This window comes from Oryzias latipes, chromosome 17 (genome assembly GCF_002234675.1).
Source record: "Oryzias latipes chromosome 17, ASM223467v1".
NCBI lineage: Eukaryota > Metazoa > Chordata > Actinopteri > Beloniformes > Adrianichthyidae > Oryzias > Oryzias latipes.
Genome location: NC_019875.2, coordinates 27,430,759 through 27,446,960, shown reverse-complemented (window position 1 = coordinate 27,446,960; position 16,202 = coordinate 27,430,759). Strand labels below are relative to the sequence as shown.

At 39.1% G+C, this 16,202-nt stretch overlaps 1 protein-coding gene across 5 annotated transcripts in view; it reads left to right on the top strand.

Annotated features, from left to right (window-relative positions):
* st18 (ST18, C2H2C-type zinc finger) overlaps positions 1-16,202 on the top strand; it is a 40,839-nt gene that overhangs the window by 2,731 nt on the left and 21,906 nt on the right. Inside the window, exon 1 of one of the 5 annotated variants that reach the window (XM_023965312.1) lies at positions 7,277-7,450. The exons of 3 other annotated variants lie outside the window; for them this stretch is intronic. The gene's annotated coding sequence lies outside the window, so the exon portion shown is untranslated. Of the gene's footprint in view, positions 1-7,276; positions 7,451-10,812; positions 11,099-16,202 lie in introns of those variants that run through there. One more of the 5 variants, XM_023965313.1, reaches the window with a different exon arrangement.

The window sequence follows — 16,202 nt, the reverse complement described above, 5'->3', positions numbered from 1 at the left end:
ACTCACATCAGTCACTGGAGCATTTTGTATGCTGCAACAGACGTGCAGGAAGAAAGTGCAACACTTTGTTGTGTTCCATTTTCCTAAGCCTGCTTAGGTTATGTGACTGAGCCATGCTGCTGTGTGAAATTTTATCCCGATACTGGCACTGTATCCTTGTGAGGGAGTCTTGTAAAATAGGTTTACTTAGCGCCTTTGCTGGCATTTTCCTAAGATAGCAAATGCACACACACTGTCCATGATCGGATTAGCCGTTGAGAGAAATGATGTAACTCTTTGTCTTTCTTGTGTGGCATAGGTTTGCTTTGCGCGAGTTCAGTGGTCAGCCGGAAAAAAAAGAGATGCACTTCAAAAAAAAACCCCAGTCACCGCGTTATAAGCCGCACATTACACATATAGCAGATGACAGCCTTCTTTGTCACAGAAATGTGATATGTGACTGCCCAAAGTGACTCACTCCCCCAAACACTCACTTTAGTTTTTTTTCAGACACACTTTCTCAAATTGCACAGCAACCTGTAATTAACACACATTCCCATTTTTTTTTAAATCCATTTAATTTTTAACTTTGCTTGGTGTTCCTCTGTCACATTGTAGCACAGGATTTAAATTTCATGTGATAAGTGTGAAATATCTTTTCCCAACATTCAATATAGTATAAAGTGTGCAGTGCCAAGTACATAGAAAGCAGGAATTTGCACCCGAGGACATATAGCTGTGCATCCGCAGTCACTAACGGTGTCAGGACAAAATGTTAATTTGACACAAATCTGCTAAAATATTTACGAATCTCCCTTATTTAGATTTTAATTACTAATAATACTCATTCTTGTTGTTTTAGATGTGGTCAAAGCAAGCCCAATTCTACATGAGGAAGAAGCAAAATAACTGTTTTTCCACTGGAGGTTTAGATGCTTGTTTATCACTTTTAAATACCATCATCTTTGCTAAAATCCTCTCTCAAAAGAACCTTTCACTTGCTGGAATAAATTCAAATTAAAATTTAAATCCCTCTTTGCATTTCTTCAGCCTTTTTTAAAATAGCTGCCTCCTTTTAGAAAGCTGTTTATGTAGTGATCTGTTCATAATCCAGTTTGTTTCTCAACAGCGAAAAACACAGAAATCGTATTATCACTATCTTGGAGAGATGAGGCGAGAAATCAGGAAGTATAAATGTCTGGATCTGGGAAAGTTTTTCCAAGTTCCAAAGCTTAAAAAAAACAAACAAACAAAAAAAAAGACGATGGCAAAAGCTTCTCAGTAAAGGAGTCGGTAACACTGAGATTTGACTTGCAAATACAGAGAAATATCTAAAGTATTATTGCAATCTTTAGCTGTAATGTAGATATGAACTCAGTCACTCAATTTGCCATGTTTTAGATAACATATGAAGGCAGCATTACTCATATACTGTAGATGGATTATCATAAATATTGATGTATGACATATAGCAGCTGAAGCAAAGGACGGAAGATTAACTATTGTCACAGTTGTTGACAAGCCACATAGATCTCCTTAAGCAACTCTTGAAAACTGCTTACGTTCTAATAAACAGGGGGAAAAAAACAATATCCAATCAGAAATCTAACAGAAAAACAGCAGACACTTGGAGGCAATGTGTTTTGATAATAATCAATTTGAGATGTAAAAGGGCAGAGAAGAGGCCATAGGAAAGTTTAATTTGCTCAAGCTAGATTGGATTTATTGTTTGGAAACAAATAATAATTGTGTATCTAGAAAGTTACCCAAGATTTAAACAAAAGCAAATCAATGACCAGCCCCTATTAATCACTCAAAGCCGGCTACTTGTGCTGGAGAAACTTACTTCATAATCAATTTGTTTGTTTTGTTCAAAGGGCATTTGCATTTTAGTTCATGTCACAAAGCTTCTTGTGTCTGCTGCAATCAAAAATTGCAAGCTATCCACATCAATAGAGCTTTTTCTATTTATTCAAGTGCATATCTCTGAATACTTAAGATGATTTTAGCTTATTATGCACACGCGGCTCAGGAAATACTTTGGCTTAAGTCCGTGGATGCCTATCATACTTGTTGTCATCTGAAAAGATATTGTGATTTTCACTTCATGCCTAATCTTTAGGGTTTTGGAGAAGCCCCGCCCCCCAAAGGAATGGCTAGACGGAAATGGCTGTTTTTGGTTGACCCACTGTCACGACCACCAAGGTCATTATCAAAGCCCCACATTATTCACACCTGTTACCATTGTTTGGATGCTCGTTTTTGGCTGAACATCTAAGCTCGCCGTTTACACGCCTATCGGCTTCATTGTGTGCCCGCCTGACTGAGGAAGATGGGCAGGGACCCCCCCCGAGGGACCCTCCTCCACCCTCTTAATGACACAGCAAAGTCCTGTGAAAGTGAAGTCATTGACTGACCAGTCGAGTATTGATTTGTTGGATGTAAGCGGATACTGTGAGGAGGGGGCTGTGAAGAGCATCAACAAGCTGAGACCAGTGAGATCTTTAACTGACTTCACTTCAGCCTCTTTTGACTCAACTTTATGTCTAAAGACAATTTTATATTCTGTCAATTCCTTAAATTGTTATTCGTAAGACTGAGTTATCAGAAAATGAATGGGCCCATATAACTTATTTAAAATGATAATTTTGTAAAAACAAACAAACGAAAAAGAGCTAACTTTGTTCAAAACAAATGAAACTTTTTATTTTTGTGTTACTTTAATAATCATGAATCAGCTTGAATGTTCTTTTTAGTAAAAGCCATGTAGTTAGCACAAATGGATAGGACCAGATTACATGTATTCAGTTATTTTTACTTAAGTACTTTCTAAGAAAGATAGAACTCCTTAAAGATGTTTTTTACATCATTTTTTACAGAAATCACACTCGCTCTTTATGTCAATTTTTCTGTCCTTTTTAAAAATAATGTATACATACATATTTGTTTAGCCTTAAATACAACAGGGGTTTATACAAATATGCACCTCATGTGTCAGTTGATTCTTAATCCACTATTGTAATAGCAAAATCTGTCCAACATGGGAGGCCTCTTGTCTGTTTGCTCAGCTGCTGGACAGGACAAGAAAAAAAATCTAGTTTTCCTGATTAAAGTTATGATGAAAACAGCAGTAATTTTACACAACTTCATTGTGGTGCCAATAGTGGGGGAAAAAACGTTTAAGCTTTGTCCAAACTCACTCGCTACTCCCCTGTTGGTGTTGTTCAGCTTTTCCAGTTTTTTCAGTCCAGTTTTTTGGATTTTCTGAATCTACTTTTCCAAAGTCCAGTTCCCTGGAAATTTCCCAGAAATCACTGCAAAAAAATCAGTGGGCATCGAAACCCATTCCATTGGCGAACACAGACGACACAGATGCGTTGTGTTTCCTTTTTCATTTCATTTATTTTTTATACATGTAGAAATCCAAATTTTCATCATTAGAACTCAATGGATTAATAAATAATCTTTGTAAAATGTTTGTATTTATTTGGTTTTTACTTAAGCCATAAAAAAATAACAAAAAGTAGTGAGGTTGTGTCCAAAATGTTTTAAATCCAGGAAACTGGATTGTCCTGCACTGTGAGTTTCATCCCTAACCCCTAACCCCTAAAAGTCCATACAGTGCAGGGACTACTTTTTAAAAAAGATCACGCAAATATGGCCTCACAAATTTGCGAAAGTAAAAACCGAACAAAATCGCACATTTAACAAAGACTATTTATAAATCCACGGTGTTATGATGATGAAAACTTCAATTGTTCTAACACAATCCATTCTGGTCTATATTTGCTAATCTAGGGAGAATGGATGCACACTAGTTTGTCCCAGTGACTTCTGGGAAATTTCCATAGCACTAGGTTTTGAAATGTTAGATTTAGTCAAGCCAAAAAAATAAAAATGTATAGCCCTTGGTAGTGCACTAAGCAGGGAGTAGTGAGGGAATTCGGACACAACCTTCGATATTTCATTTCAAAAATCAAATCGAACTTTATTTATAAAGCTCTTTTCACACAACAGTAATGCAAAGTGCTTTACAAAATATACGGTTTGCCCCCAAACCCTCCAGACCCCGTGCACCCAACTTAATAAAACATAACAAATAAATAAAACTAAAAAAATAAATAGAAGTAGAAAGTGCAATGACACCCAAGCCAGGGTCTCATTGTGCCCGTCCCAAGCCGGGATAAATACAGAGTGTTGTTGCACAATATTTTTAAATTATTAATCACTTTGACTTGATACTTGAGTAGTAATTTCACAAATTACTTTTGGATTCTTGAGTAATTCAATTGTTTGTTTTACCAAAATAGCTTTACTTTTATTGGTGAATAATTGCTCATCTGGTATTCAGAGATGGATTTCATTAAAAGCCAATGAGTAACTGGGTAAATGTTCTTGCGTGTCAGCATCAGATAAGTTGGCACGTTTCATATTTTAGCTGATTTATAAAACTTCCAGGGTGATTCAAAGCCATTGCCAGTGTGGTTTTTGAGACTGAAACAAAACTTTTGATTCCTCCAAAGTTCGTTCACCTAAAACACGTTTAACTGAAGAAAATGTTCATGCGTTCGGACGGCCAACTCCAACGAAACCGAGTCTGCAGCTTCAGCGCCGTCACTGAGAAAACATCCTATATTTGTCCATAAAACATTTCAAATTTAATTGAAGTGTCTTCAAAGGACACTGAATAAACATATTGTGAGGTTGCCCACGGTCACACGCAATTTGCCCCAAAGGGGTTTGCAGGGAAGTAATCTAATCATTTCTTTTAAGGGTGACACAGTGACAAGCAGTGTAGATAATGATCCCCATGAAAAATGTTCTGGTTTTTCAAAAGAAAATATTCACTGCCTGTTGACATTAACATAAAGATAGTTCTGCGTCCTGGAGCCATATCAACATGTACTTGTGTTTGGTTCATCGTATTTGCATATGCAAATAAATATACATATATATATATATAAATATATGTGTATTTTAATTTAATTCAGCCCTTTTATGTGACTTTATGTGATGAACAAGCGGCATCAAGTGGTTGCACAATGAGGGTTCAGTGCCACCAACGTGTGTCGGTTCAGACCCGGCTCAGAGCTTGCCGGCTGAAATTAACCACAGTTTAAGATGGATTTTTACACATCTATCACGTTGAATGGAACATTGTTGTTTGGCTGTACAGTCTGTCATGTGAAATTAGTCATGTTGCCTTGTTGAAATTACAGGGCGGGGTGTCGAGCGAAGTTATGCCGCTGACATTTTGATCCGGCGCTGCATTAGAAGAATTCAGTTCAACGCATTTGTGTAGGTTTCGCAGGAGGAAGGTATGGTGCTCACAACAACAGGGTGCCATGACACTTCACTCTGCTTACATAATTTGCTGCAGAATGCAAAAAAAATAAAAGCTTTTAGACACAGATGTGACCCATTGTAATACCTTTCTAAATGCAATCAAACACTTTCTACAAATATGAGCAGGACTTTTTAAATGTGAACCCTTGTTTGACATGTAATTTCGTCCAACCCACTCCTCTTTTCATTTCTCCATCAGCTCCATGTAGTTATGCCCGCATTTTCAGCCGGCGAATGACAAAACACTAGTTTGTTTGCTGCTGAATCCCTCTTGTTTTTTTTTTTAATTCCAGTTTTTCGGAGCAGATGTTCAAAGAAAATGTTGCATTTGGTGTAGTAAGACTGCTGAACACGACTTGATTCCTTTTCCCTTTACTCGAACATGGCAGTACATGAAATAATCATCCCCACAAAAGAGCCGGTGGTGAGATTTTCTGCATTAACAATCAAAGAACATGTTTTTTTTTTTGATGAGATTCTTAGAGAGATTTTGCTTTAATGTGTTTGTACACTTATCAGGTACAAATGGTTAAAAAAAAAAAAAAAGAGAGGGGAGCCCGTCTGCTTTCTTTGTATGTCTCTTTCTCTGTGTACCATGAATTGGCTCTTGAAGACAGTTTGAAATTAGACTTTCAAATGAGGCATTAAACAAGGTGATGATCAACTGCCAAAACCTTAAGTAATGATATTCTCCATCCTCAACTCCCCAGCCTTGCATAACCAAATGCACAAATCACAGGGAAAAAAGAGCTGAAAATTCATTATTATTACATATTGTGCTCGCACTTTAGTCCCCGGGGACTTAGAGGGGGTCGGGGACAGAAGTGCGTGTTTGGGTGGCCCCTACCATCAGCCGGAGAGAGGCAGGGCTTGGATCTTGAGGGGAGGAGGAGGAGGACCCCCCCCCCCATCTCCATTATGGGTATCACATATTTTAAATCCAGCCTGAGCCACCCCACTCCTTTGCCCCCCCCTCGCCCCAGGCTCCACCCAGAAGTGTGGTCGCCTTTGTCATTGTAATCTGGCCCCTGTTTGCTAAACGCTTCCACTGTTTACTCTCTTCTCCGGGGGCTTGTATGAACAGGAGTCAGCAGGACGCAGGGTGACATCACTTTGGCCAGGGGGGTGTTTGAAAAAGCTGCATTTGTGATTTCTTCGGGAGGAGGAGGAGGGTGGGGGGGCTTCCTTTCTTTCATGCTTTCTCCTGGCCTGTCGAACGCATGAGCTAACAGTGGAGCTTGACATGGCCTACAGGGAGGAATTACACCCTAATTACTTGAATAAGTGTTGGGCTGCAGCTTTCCATAGTCAACAAAAATTATTTCCAGGTCCCTGCCTTTCACCGATAGCCTGACTTCTCATGGCAAACATAACAAATGATCCAAAAGGCGACCAATAGGTATGAACATCTGAAGAAAGAGGGGGAATCAAATGACAAACATTTGCTATGGTTTATTTTTGTTGCTGTAGCGATAAAGTCGCAGACATTGAAACTGGTCTGTCGAGCCATTGTTATCATCCCTGGCCATCTGCTGCCGAGGAGTGACATTCCCTCTCATTTGCATGATGAGTGATGTATGAGGAGCTTGGAAGGGCATATGCCCGGGTCTTATGACAAAGCAAAAGGGAAAGTTGATTTTCTTTTTCCTTTTTTTCTTTTTCTTTTTCTTGCGCGCTCACACAGAGGATCGATGCACAAACGCAGCTGAAGAAGTTGAATAGATCACCTGTGAGAGTGTACGTGAGTCTGCATGCAGGCTGCATCCTCACACAAATCTGTGGCGCCCGCCTGCGCGCGCTCGCTTGCCTCTGCCGAGAGCGCGCATCTGCCTTCTTGTGAGCCTGTTTGTGTGTTTTGCGGATGTGGGAGTAGAGAGGGGAGGTGGAGGAGAGAGAGAGAGAGGGGGGTGGGGGGTGGTGGCTGTTGATGTGCAAATGTGCATCATGTTGAAGGGCTGTGAATGGGGGGGTGTGACGTAAAAAGGGACCCGAACGCAGGTGCTTATCTCGAGGCTGTCAAAGGCACAGTATGTCATATTCCTGGGGACTACCTTTCAAAGACACAGCACCAGCTCAGCTTTCAAGAGACTGGGAGAAAATCAAACTTTTTGGATCATAGCAATAGGTTGGTGTTAAAGTTCTTTCTGTTTAATTCTCTGTCAGCTCGGTCTGCATTCATCATCTCTGATTCGCCGTATCGCATTTGTGAATGACAAGCCTTTTTTTTTTTAGCTCCCGCTTTTAGATGCTGTCATGTTCAGAGCACGAGAACTTATTCACATCTAGATTTTTACCGGCTGCTTCACTTGCGCTCTGTGGATTTACGGAACTAGATGACTCAAAAGGGATTGTTGTAAACTTAGTTAAAAGGTGATCTGATGGAGAGAACATTTTTTGGCTGAATTTCGTTGTTGGAAATCCGGTAAAGCGTCCATCCAGGTTCCAGACAGACAGAGATTAAATGGCTCAAACTGCTTTTTAGAAGCCTGACCTATTTTGGATCATCCAGATAGCACGAGATACTGTCCACCTAGATTAGGTTTAACGCATTTGTTTTGAGGAAAAGCTTGTCTTGGAAGAACACATGTCCGTATTGTGTGTGCAGACAAAGCATCGTCAGGTTGCCTGTGGCTTTGACAGTGACAGCTGTACATACAAGACCACACTGAGCCTAATGCACTTAAACACCCAGCCTGTTCCCCTAACATGTTTAAGCAGTCAGTCAAGTATTTTATTGCTTTTTTTTTTGCAGAGAATATTTTAAATTTACAAGATCAATCTAAAAGTGCTCCAGCAGCAACATTTAAAAATATTTGGTGCTTTAATTTAAGTGTTTTCCAGCTTGATTTAAGATAATTTGCATTTAGCTGTGGTTGGGTTTTAAAATGTTATGCTAATACAAAGTGTGGAGGGATAGAAAGTGAACCCCTGTCTGTGTCAGACGTGGGCAAGACGTCGCTTTGAACAAATTGTGAGGGGGGGTCAAAGCACTCAGCAGTCTCCGGAGAAACTATTGATTTAGGAGGCAGGATGCCGGTTCAAAAAGTTCATCATTTACTAGAAACTTGTGGTAAAAAGGTTCATAGTTGACCCCTGTGGCTCAGATTTTAAATGATCCATCAATTTAAAGGAGAAAAGTTAAACTCTCAGTTAGTGCAGCTCATATTTCTCCAGATTGGATCAAATCTATTCAATATTTTCACTTTTTTTCTTCTTCATTTAATACATCTGTTGCAGCTCTTGCTTGTATTTGTTGTCTTTCAGACATGTTTCTGTGTTTGGAAACTTTAAATAAATAATACTCATCTGTAATATTCTCTAAAATGCCAGATGTCATTCGTCTAATCCATATTTATCCGTTATTTTTGGTTTGTTTTCTCTCATTATGAAATAAACTTGAATATAACTATAGAGGCTGTATTCATTACAGCACTGTGTAATAGGCCTGCATCTGAAAACTCCTTTTGAAAAGGCATTGTTGAGGTTGTAGGACCTAAAGGCGGTGTGTTTGCAAAGCCTTCTACTTTGTTGAACTTTGTGTTTGACAGGTTGTGTGGTAAAGCAGTGATAAGTAACATGGCATTATTCTTCTCTGCTCCTCACCCTCCTCCTCCTCCTCAAAGCCCAGGGTTGGTAGTTGCTACACAACACATTAATGTAACCTCTTTTCGCCTCCAGGAGCTGTCCATGGTACCTGCCGTCAAGCAAAAGATATTCACAAACTCCTTTGCATAGCTACGAAACAAAACTCCACATTAGAAGTTTTTGTACTTTTTGTAACTTAAATTAATAAATAAATTAATATATATATATATATATATATATATATATATATATATATATATATATATATATATATATATATATATATATATATATATATATATATATATATATATATATATATATAATATAAAGTGTGCGGGACTGCAATAATTCCCTTTTTTTCTCATTTTAATCATAATTAAGTTACAAATCAAACTACTAGTTGCACATGATTTTCTCCCGCACACATTCTAGATTGCCAGACGATCCGTTACCTGTTCCCTTCAGTCAAACTTTCAGCCAGTTAATCCAGGGAAAACAAATTATGTGGATTGATTTTGAAAAAGGTCTGAGAAATTATCCATCTGCTGCTGAGCAGCTGGCGAAAGGATGCATTTAATAATTACTGAACTTTTTAAATCATGTTGCACTAAAAAAAGGGGAGTCATGCAGAAATATTTTAAATAGTAGTTTAAATAAAACCATTATATTTTCTGTAGTGATGTTCCTGTAAGCATTTAAATTAGCCAGTAATTTAACTAAATTTGACTGTGGATGTGTGGTGAATTTCTTTAAAATGAATAATAATAAATTTTAGACATATGTTTATACATTTTAATATTTTTTTTGTGCTAATTTGGAAATAAATGTTTAGTTTTTAAATTTGAAAAGAGACAGCCCAATCAATCGATGCTGTGTTTGCGCATACTTAGCAAATCTAAAACATTCCCAATTAATATTACATGTAAATTCTCTCCACCTCCCTGTATAACCAAATTCATTTCAGAATTTACCTTGATTGTAATGTACCTCGCTGGCTGTGTTTTTGTTTGTTGGCCTAACTATAAAGGATCTGCTTATACCCTTGTGGGTTGGGAAGAATTAGGATTTATGAATTTATTTCCTCTGTTGTATTGTTTAAACAGCTTTGGTTTAGTTTTGATCCCTTCCTCTTGCCTTTGAGGCTGTTCCACGGTGTCAGCTGTTGACTGATAGTAAGAGAACTGCCTCACAGTGTGAATGAAAGAAAACTAGCGGTTGGTAAACACTGATAAGGGATAAATAGAAAGCGGTCAGGCAGAGATAGTTCTGTGGGAGCCCAGATTGTGTGCGGTCTGTTAAAATGAGATTCTGAGCCTGTCCTTTTTATTCTTCCTCCCCTCCCCTCCCCTCCCCTGTGCGGCGTTTGTCTGGAAAATCTCCAGTGACCCGGCTCGGCATTCCCAGGCTGCAGTATTCTCTTTTTGTATTTGTTTTGTTTTTCTAACGAGGGTCAAGTTGGCCATTGGACATGTCCCTGATGCTTATGGACAGCTGTCATGACTTTGAGCGCTTTCAATGGCTACAATTTACAGGCGTTTGTGGTTCCCCCGAAAAACAAGCTCAGAGATGGAGGGTTTGTCAAAAGGCTAAACCTCAACACAAGCTGATTTTTGTGGCCTTAAAATTCATTTTCACAATTGTGTCAGAGATTTTCAAAGCCTAAATGGTGCCACATCTCATTCGTTAAATTAATCAAATCTATTAAATAAATTCATACATGAAAAGTAAAGTTTTTTTCACTGTTAATAGTGAAAAAATTATATTTTTTAAAGAGCAACCTGTTTGACAGTTGTGACTTTTTTTCTGAATCTGTTGATGGAAATACAAAGACCTGCAGAGGTCTTACCTTGAAGATCTCCATGTGGTGTATTTACACAGAAAATAATTCAGCTCATTGTAGCTCAGCAGCTAATGAGATTGGTTGTTAAGTGAATGACACAAAGGCTTAAAAAAGAGAAGAAAAGAGAGAAGGAAGAAAAAAACTCAGCCTTTCTGGGGAAAATCACAGTGGCCCTCCACACACACACACACACACAGACACACACACACACACACACACAGAGCGGCCAAAAACACTCGCAGCAGCGAAGCTCTGGACTACCCTGCATCCCACCTCCATCTCCTTCTGCTCCGTCTCCTCCCCGGTGTCCCTGAGTGATGCGAAACAAAGGCTAAAAGGGGCACGGTAAGTCGAGCATGTGTTTCTGCCCGGTCGGAACTGCTAACATGAGAACGTTTAGATGTAGGAGACAAGCGGTTCAGCTTTTCTGTGTTAAGATGTGCTGCGCTGTGCAAGCCTCAGGCTCACATAAGTAGATTCATGGCCGGGTCACTAGCAGAGATTTTTCTTTTTTTTTTTTGCACTTGATCTTTAACTTCTGATTACTGCTAAAACTTTTTTTTCCCTCTGCTTCTCACTTTTTGCTGGATTTTATCTCAGATGCTTCTTTTTTTTTATTCTTACAATAATCCAGCTTCACTTATTATTGCATCGTTTGTGGTTAAAAAAGATCATTCATTGTTAATTTCTAGTTTTTAAACTTTTAAACAGATAATTTTAGAAACATGATGAAGAAGAGGCTGATTTTGATGATTTGTGATACTTAATGAGTCGATGGTTTACCTCTCCGAGGCCATTTTTTTAAAATTTTAGTTGGACTTTTATCTTCAGAACAGTTTTTTATTGCAGCACCAGCAGAGATCGCTTTACAAAATTCAAAGTGCATTAGCTTATCACGCTCCACTGTAAAGCTGAAAAGTGGGTTAAAGTCCATGCCGCATATTAAAACCTGGACTTGAGTCAAATTTACATTTTGTCAAAGATTACTCCTTTTATTGATGCATATAATCATATTCATGGACCATCTGCTGATTTGGCAAGCAAGGATCAAACTCACAAAACAGCACTGCTAACCTTTTAAGTACAAAATAGTCTGGCTTAACTCTGCCATCCCAGACGTGTGTGTGTGCTAGTGTGAATGTGAGAGATTTGATAATACTTAATTTAGATCCTCCAGGCTGCTCGTGCCATATTTTATTTTATCGTGATCACTTTGCAAGCAGAGCAGGACTCGTGTTTGAACAACTGAGCAAATAATGCCTCTCTGACAGTGATCAATGTGAAATCTTAATGTGGGGAGCTGATCTAACTCCTCACCAGCGTGCACTCCTGTGAGTTTACATCAGTCTCCATGGTTACCTGGGGTTTTACAGTGCAGCGTTGCTCACTTCCACCTGGATGTGAATGGCTGTAAGACGACACGTCTTGAATCGCTCTGATGGCCGATATTTCTGTGAAGTGCGCCCCGAGGGCGAGTTTCGTGGAAACGGACTCGCCCGTGGATATCTTTACTTCTGTTTGACTCATTCCAAACAAAGCTTACCCAGATTGAGGATTCATATGCCAGAGGTAAATCCGAGTTAACACGGATTTATACTGGCAAGAGTTAAAGGACTGGAGTTTGTAATCCAGGTGGCCAAGGGATTTTAGCATACAGTGGCAAAAATCACTTAAAATTCCCCCAACATCCTGAGCCACTGAGCCCAGCAAGCAGACAGATTGTTCCCAATTGATGACGGCACAAGTCTATCCGAACTGGACGTCATGTTTGCATGCACGTTTGGAGCTAGCTTGTGTTTGGGCATGCACATATGTGCACACGCCTCCTATATGTTTAGAATGAGGCCTTGACAGATTGCTATTATTCCTCTGCAGAATGGCAGGTGTTTTGGGACCGGATTGAGAAATGACAGCCGCCAACGAACCTTTATTTTTTATTTTTTTGCTTTTATTTTTGTTTTTTCCCCCCCAACCGACTGAAAAGTGAATCAATCAAAGTCACCATAATATGCAAATGAATTATGATTTAAAAAAGTTGGAGATGGCGAGCGAAAGGTGTGGCTCTTCGTGTGTGTGCACGTGCACAGCCATGATCACATGCGTGTGAGGGACAGAGGAGCAGAGATAGAGTGGCGTTGTTTAATGACAGGAACAGCTGACTCATTTAGAGGGAGCAGTGAAAGGTAATTAACCCTGGGAAAACTACAGCTGCCATGCGAGCTGTTCACTTCGGCGCAATCTGATTAGGAATCACTGCTCCTGACTCCTTTTCAGCCCCTGAGTGTTTGAGGTAAACTTTTTCCTTTGCCTCCGAAGGGCCCCGGAGCACTGGAGACCTGCCTTTTGTGACTGGCGGATTAGCTGGAACGGTTACTACGTTTCTGCAAATTGCAGACCACCTGGTAGCATTCATGCAACCTCCTCCATGAAAGGGGCTCCTCGGGCAGGAACAATAAGCAGGATTACTCCGCTCATTGTTGCACCGGGAATAGAACTTCTTTTTCCCCAAACACCTGTCCCCAAATTAGTGAGGTCTGAAAAAGCATGTTCGCGTTATAATTCAAAGATTGAGGCTAACATAAGAGTGGTTTGGCGTGCTGGAGACGCGCCAACCAGTGAATTTTGTGCCGCTCCATTTTATGATGCTATTGATGGATGGTGGGAGAGGATACAGTTTCTGATTTTTTTGTTTTTTTCTTTCCTATTGGATTGATTTACAAGTAAAATAGCATATCATCCAATCGTTTTCATAAGATGAGGCTCTAAAAGCACCAGAAATGTGGTCAAAAGACAGAAATTGGCTCTTTGATGTCAGAAGAAACAATCTGGACTGGCCGCCTTTTGTGTGGTCCTGCTCCAGATGAACTCAATTTAGAGGAAAAGGCTTTGGGATGACTTTGGAAAGCGATTACAACATTCATAAATCACCTCGGCAAAGGTGTCACCATCTGACTCTTTCATGGGACTCTTGCTAACTCCGTCCAATAACAAGTTTCCCCTGTAGTTATGCCATCATAACAAATCATTGAAGCCATAGCAGCTAGCCAGGCTCCTAATTGTCTCTTAAGAATTCTGTGAGCTGCACTCCTTTATTGTGGCATCTCTGTCTTGGAAAAGTGATAAGATGCCAATACGCTTCTCTATAAAAGTACTCTTTGGCAAAAGGCACAAACACTTTGCTTGGCCGTCAGGGTAGCTGTGAGGCTGTTATATCTGAAATCGCAGTTGACTTCAAGATTTTGCCTGTGTCTGCATCAGTCCAGAAAGCTCTATCGCACAGAGGGATGCTCATAAATTGTTGGCAGAATATTTTCTTTAAGATGAAGCTCTTATTTATTTAAAGAAGCCCATACATAACTACAAATAAAAGTCCAAAAAGATCTTTACTTTTTTTTAAACAAATTATTCATTTTTTTAATCCAATTTCTCGACATTTTATTTGTTGTTTTAACCAAAAGTTTATAATAGTTTAATGAAAATCTGACTTTTTTTTAACTGTTTCCCTAAACAATCTTTATGTTATGTGACAAATTATTCATTTTCATCCATTTTATCCAAATTTTATTAGCTATTTCAGGGAAAAGATATAATAGTTTGATCAAAATGTGAATTTTTTAGCTGTTCCCGTGACAATAATTGTGACAAACTATTTTATTTTGTCCAATTTTTCCAATTTTTTTTTGCTATTTTAGGCAAAAAGTTTATAATAGTTTGATGAAAACGTGATTTGTTTTTACCGTTTCTCAAAAAGATCTTTACTTTCTGTTACCAATTATTCATTTTCAGCCATTTTTCCCCATTTTCTTTTGCTATTTTAAGAAAAAGTTTGTAATATTTTGATGAAAACGTGAAATTTTCTCCAATTAATGGATGTCGTCACAGAAATGAAATAAAAACAACCTCGCGGAGAAGTTCACTAGAGGCTTAAACAAACAAATAAACAATATGCCACATGCAAATCCAAAAGGCAAATTGTTTATCTAAATACTCTTTGAACAGAAGTTGATTTCAGTCTCTGACCAAGGTTTAATTTACTCTCCACGAATCCATTTGCATCTCAATGAAAAACAGCAAATGCAATCACTCGTGTCCTTTATTTTTTCACCACAAACTAGCCCTCTCCAAGCAGGTCCATTTCTTCTACCCCATTTTTTATTCTTTATTATTTCGCTTCGTCTCACAACGTTGAGACGTTTGTGCTCCTGTGGAGTGAACAGGGGTTGGGATCAGTTAGACCTTCATTACAAGGGAATATGAAAGTAAAAAAAAAAAAAAAAAAGGTCTTATCTGCTGCCGTTTGCTTTTTTGTTACACATAAACAGAAAACACTTAGCATGTAAAATTAATGTGAAAATTATTCCCGGGGTAAACTATAAACACAAAAGTTACCCCGCGCATTTACCCTTTTTTTTTTTTTCCTCCTTCCCCTAGATCAGAGTGTAATTGCCAGTAATCAGGTCTGTTTGCTGCTGATAAAACCCCTCTGAATGCGAGGAACCCTCTTTGTGTGATGACTCAATTATGCCAGAAGTGGCTCATCAAACCTGGCCCATCAGCTGCTTTAATAAATAAGGAGGAAAACTTGCTGCAGGCGCATTATAATTCCATTCATTCCATAATTAAATCCATTCCAGTTTTAACCCTTCACTCAGTGTGCTTCTGGAAGAGGAAACAAAAACAAGGGGGGGGGGGGGGGGTGCAGACACCAGACAGTGACCTTGCACAGAGCACCCATCCGTTCCCTATAATTCAAAATGATACTGTTGAAGAAAGGTTAAGAGAAAAAGACTTGTGGAGAAAAAAAAAGGGAATGGGTTGATACGTGCACCGGCTCCTGCTTTTCTTTTTCTTTTTATGTATGCATTGTTTCCACGCGCAGCCCGAGACGGTAATTATATTTAAAGAGTAATCTAATCAAAACAGTTGGTCGGTTGGGAGTGCAGCACTGACATTTTGAAATCTTATTTTGCGTAATCTCATTTGCTTCTATCATCTCGCCCGTACCCACTATCTAAAGGAAATGTAAATAACGTTATTAATTTTATGGTCTCCAGAATCTTACTTTGCTACTCTGCTTTGCTTTATTGGTTTAAAGATGAGGTATCAGCACAGAGTTTTTTTTTTTTCTTTTACTCCATCACAATAATGTCTGTGTTAATTACATGAGAGCGTCCCAAGTGCACGGATAAGCTGGGAACAAGGGGGGGACACAAAGACTCAAGGTCAGCGATGAATATCCACAGCAGCTGCACTGTATTAATAAGGCATTATATGAAAATAATAATAATAGCATCCCTCGTCACAAAATGCGAGTGTGCGGCTGGAGTAATGTCAGTGGCGTGGAGTGTTTTCGCACACGTTTGCTCCCCTCTGTCCGCGCCCGGATCTCTGAGGGTGATGGTTATTCATGATTGCTGGACGAGGAAGGTCCCTCTTTCTGTGTCCCCAG